Raw genomic sequence first — 4,819 nt, 5'->3', positions numbered from 1 at the left:
CCGGTCGCAATTGCCCTGTTGCGACCATTTTGCAACCAAAAATGCGGTCTGAAAAATGCTAGTCGCAATTGCTCTGTTGCTACCATTCTGCGACCGCTGTTACATTGCAACCACTGTTGCGGTCGGAAATCTTGCGACCGTTACTGAAGTCGGAAACCTAGCAACCGCTGTTGCTGTCAGAAATCTTGCGACCGATATTGAAGTTGGAAATTCTGCTACCGCTTTGCTCTGCGGAAATTCTGCTACCGCTGCTGCAGTCGGAAATTTTGTTACCGCTTTGCTCTCATTGCGACCACTTTTTGGTCGCAAGGCCCTGGAAAGCTTTTTCCCAAAAAGACATCACAATATATGTATACGAACAATTTAAATAATCACATACACAAATCAAACTAAAAATTTATATCGAAACGTTCAATATTAACAAAACGTTATTTCAGATCTATAAACAAATTTTAAAAAAATGTTAATTCTTCTCAAGATCTATCAATTGCATTCTACTATATCTAGTTACTAGTTACATATGAGCAACTTTTGGCACCAACTAGTCATCCGGTTTGGATCTGTTAAGATGGAAAGCAATACCTGCCAAACCTGTTAACTCTAATAAGGAGTTTAAAATTTTACACACAAAAAGAAATGGAGCTATAGATCAAACCTTGGAGAATGTTACTGTTGGGCTCCGGTGTTCCTTGAGAGTATCTAAAATATGCTACCGGTGCTGTTAATGTTTGGATGGTAAACCTTGGTCCTAAATGCAACCTTCACAGAAATCAAATTCTTGTATCCATCACTTAGACCACCCTATAAAGTAAATCTGTTTTATGTTTTTCATTATTATAGCATGAGTTAAAAGTTGAAACACACCTTAAGAAACAAAAAGCTCTGAATGAATGCAAATAATAGAATAGGTTTTGCTTCCTTCAAATACTTGCAACTGAAAACCATGAAACCAAATCATCAGTCCAAATACATTGAAGTTTAATAACAAAGTAACAAACAATTAAATACTACTAAATAACTAAATTAATGATTAAAACAACATGAGAAGCCATAAATTTGAGTAACTTAACCATCTTTGTTTTTGCAAGTGAGGTAGATGAATTTCGTTCTCCCATGCCCCAGTTGATACCACTAGAGATGTTACATCAACTGCATCATTGTTATATGAATTAATGAATCATAAAGAAAGCCACTTGGATGAATTACAGAATCTCAAAATCATACAAGAGTTCAAATAATATACCACTTGAACCTCCATTCAAAACAGCTATCTGTCGCGTAAATGCCAGCTGGCGAACTTCCACTGCTAACTGACGAACCTGTTTGTTTTTGTTAGCAATAGTGTTCAACGAGTCGCAAATAAAGCTCGTTTAGTTATCAAGCCCGAGCTCAAGCCTTGTGTATTTTTTTTTTAATTTTTTACCTCTTTTGAACTTCTATGCATTGATTTAACATTGCACAGCGAGCTAGAGTCGATCTTTAACTTGTTTAAGGTACTACACGAGCTCAAGCCAAGCTTAAGCTCATTTTAAGTTTTTCTCATAATATATAAAAATAATTATAAACATATATAAACTACATAATAAATCAAAGAGCCGAGCTCGAGCATAGTTGGGTTCGTTTAGCATGAACACAATTATTGTGTACTTGATAATGATAATAACAGTAACATCAGAATTACCTGGCCAACAATCACCTTCACCTTCAACTCCTTTAACTAAACCCTACCAGTTTCAAGCTCCAATCAAAATTTAAACTGATTAACATCACATGTACCTAAAACAAGCAACAAGAATCAAAATCTAACAATATAAAATCAAGAATACAACACACACATAAACATATGCATGTGTAATATATACGCTTAAACAAATGTAATCATACAAAATTTGTCACCTTGTGGTCCAATTTTGAATCATTAAAACAAGATCCAGAAACAAGCTTGATATCATTTCCATCCGGTATAAGTTCATCCTTTGGCTTCTCACATCCGACTACAAGACTCCATTAAGCGTATCAACTTTCCTCCAATACAAGGACAAAAGAAAAATGCTAAGACCAAACCCCTAACTATGCAAATCTGTGTTTTTTATCATCTACTATGAGACACAAAAGCCAAACATTTGATTCAAAAACCAAAATAACATAGCTGTACAAAGTGAGGAAGGAAGAACAACTAACTAATTGCAAAAAAGGCATACCAGTTAACTCCAAAGACCGCTCGACCAACATTTTAGGTAATAGACATAATATCAAAATGACAAACTTTAGGTGCACATTGCGGTGTGGATATTTGTAGCATTATATGCAATCCGGATATAGGTGACAATGTTGTAGTCGACTGTATAGTAAAAATATTACATATTCATAGATATGTCACATGACCTAAAAAAATAAAATATTCTTAATGTAATAATATTTCGCATAAGAATTAACACACTAATTTGTGACTGACAAAAGGGTAATCAAACATTCTTGAGCAAAACGTTCAAGACACGCATTTACACATTCATGTACAAAACAATATCAATATGATAAGCAGTCAAACTTTGTACACGAAAAAACAATTCAGGGTCTTGTATGATAGGTTTTTAAAATCAAAATACATACACACATTCATGGTAAACTATTTATCTCCATGTTATGATTTATGCAGTTTTTCTTAAACAACCAAGAAAAAGAAGAAAAGGTAGATATGGTAGTTTACCACAATAGCAACCGACACAGACGTGTGGTTGTAACCCTTCCATCCAATATTCTAGAGCTGAAACTTCAACAGGCTTCTTGATTTGCATGCCATCAGCCCATCCCGAAGGGGCTGCAGTTTAGGCGCCTGTAAACCAACACCGAGTTTCTCCTTCTTTATAACAACGCCAATGCTGGTCCGGTTTTCTTAAGCAAGAAACTTTCTATTAGGGTTGCAAACATTCATAAGTCTTTCTTAAGCACGGATTATAATTGATGGCAAGTCTTTTATATAGTATAACTCAGTTTTTCCTTCTTAAATAATATTGTATGATTATAAGTAACCACATTAAAACAAAGCATAAATATTCATAAGCCAAGCATGGAGTACGATTTGTTGCAGATGAAGTAAAACCATGTGCTAGAAAAACTAAGTCCTAACATTCATAAACCAAAATATCTGTTACATATAGATGGTCATACTCTGCAACTTTTCTTTTCATTTGAGCTATGTTAAAAAATCAAATCAATTTAAAAGGAAAACAAAATGTAAGATGTATTACCTTAGCATGGGATATCATCAGCCTTCAGGACTGAGCATCGATATGAACGCCTAGCTTAAAAACTTTCTCCTCTCTGCAGATAAACGACACTTTTATCATTAATCTTTGCACAAGATGCATTTATAAATAAAGAAATTAGTAAATAAATACATCCAAAATAGAGAATACTTAATCTACATCTCGAAAACTTAGATGAAGCATTTCATCGACCACTTGATGTGCGTCTCCAAACGAGACCAAACCTATGAACAATCACTTTGCTTTTAATCTGATCTATAAAAGCATAAATTGTGGAGGATTACCTATATCGCAACTTAACACTCAATTGCGAGAACGAAGCTTCTCTCCATCTGACTCAATTGCGATGTGTTTGCTATTCTTCGCCGACGATTCAACCTAATTTGTTCACATAGTGATGAAATTAGAATAATAGAACTTAATTAGTGAGTGAAATTTGACGATTGAAGTTACAAATCGATACAAATACTCTTCTCTCACTCCTTCCGCCTGGTTGATTTCAATATCATCGGATATGATTACGGATTCGATAATGTCGCATGGGGAAGGAGGGGTACAATTTAGGGTTTACAATCAATGCAAGGAATTTAGGGGTGAAGAGTTTTATTTTTATATATTTTGGTAGAGTGCATTTATTTTTTGCGACCGCCCATTCAATAGTTGCAAAGTCTGCGACCGTTTTCCAACCACTGTTTATTATTTAATTTTGTTCAAGTAATTTAAATGATTCTTGCGACCGTTTTGCGATCGAGTCCGGGTTAGTCGTTAAAGTTGCAACCATTATGATTTAGGTCGCAAATCAGTTGCAAAATTTGGCACTGTTTTTTTGGTCGCAATAGCCAATTTTTCTAGTAGTGCATTGCCATGAAAATGTTTACTAATTAGCATCAATATCAGTTACTTTATTTGGTTGATAATTCATCTTCATGCTCATGCTGTTAATCACTTGCAGAGATATGAAATAGTAAATAGTCCGACTGAAGTTGAAGGTAAATACTATTTGAGATGTTTTCATTTGTCTGTCTGTATGAATTATTTCTATTTTTTTAAGCGTTGTTTGTATGCCTGCAGTTTTGTCGATCTTTAACGGTGCATCTCTTGACTTTTGTGACAGGTTTTCACACTGTTGGGACGGACTATAACGTGGCTGCCTGCTGTTGTATGCTCGTTTAAACGGTCTTTACGCTCTTTGAAAGTTATATTGTTGAAGGAATCAAGTTTTTTTAGGAACATATATATTAGGTTTCTTTGGTATTATGCTTTATCTTTTTAGCATTGAAATGTCTTAGGGAACAAAACAACTTGGAGGATATAATGCTTTCTAGCGGGTCTGATTCATAAATGGCAAATAGCAAGATAATGCAACAAAGTATTCGTATCTTCACAGTTATGAGATAAGTTTAAGACTGCAATTTTGCTAACAGTTCAAGATTTGCTACAAGGGGTATTTTGGTCACAAAAATAAACGACTTCGTTGACTGCATTTTTGGGTATATAAAGACCATTTAATTGACTGCATCTGGCTGTATTGAGTCAAAATTTATAATTTGGAT

The 4,819-nt window shown here is 34.5% G+C and overlaps 1 long non-coding RNA gene across 3 annotated transcripts; it reads right to left on the bottom strand.

Annotated features, from left to right (window-relative positions):
- Positions 1–312: 312 nt before the first annotated feature.
- Positions 313–2,022, bottom strand: LOC143553895 (uncharacterized). Of its 3 annotated transcripts, none has more exons than XR_013138914.1 (5): positions 1,682–2,022; positions 1,244–1,319; positions 865–1,149; positions 656–801; positions 313–582 (listed from the first exon to the last, which is right to left on the bottom strand). It is a non-coding gene; the product is annotated as an uncharacterized LOC143553895 (long non-coding RNA). The 3 variants fall into 3 exon arrangements; XR_013138915.1 differs by lacking the exon at positions 1,244–1,319 and having other exon boundaries at positions 314–582; positions 656–759; positions 1,682–1,776; positions 1,897–2,022; XR_013138913.1 differs by lacking the exon at positions 1,244–1,319 and having other exon boundaries at positions 316–582; positions 1,682–1,776; positions 1,897–2,022.
- Positions 2,023–4,819: the final 2,797 nt, after the last annotated feature.

This window comes from Bidens hawaiensis, unplaced genomic scaffold, assembly GCF_021521415.1.
Source record: "Bidens hawaiensis isolate Kalapana, Puna unplaced genomic scaffold, B.hawaiensis_p1.1 tig00017415_1, whole genome shotgun sequence".
In the NCBI taxonomy this organism is placed as follows: Eukaryota; Viridiplantae; Streptophyta; class Magnoliopsida; order Asterales; family Asteraceae; genus Bidens; species Bidens hawaiensis.
This window is presented reverse-complemented; position numbering and strand designations above follow the sequence as displayed.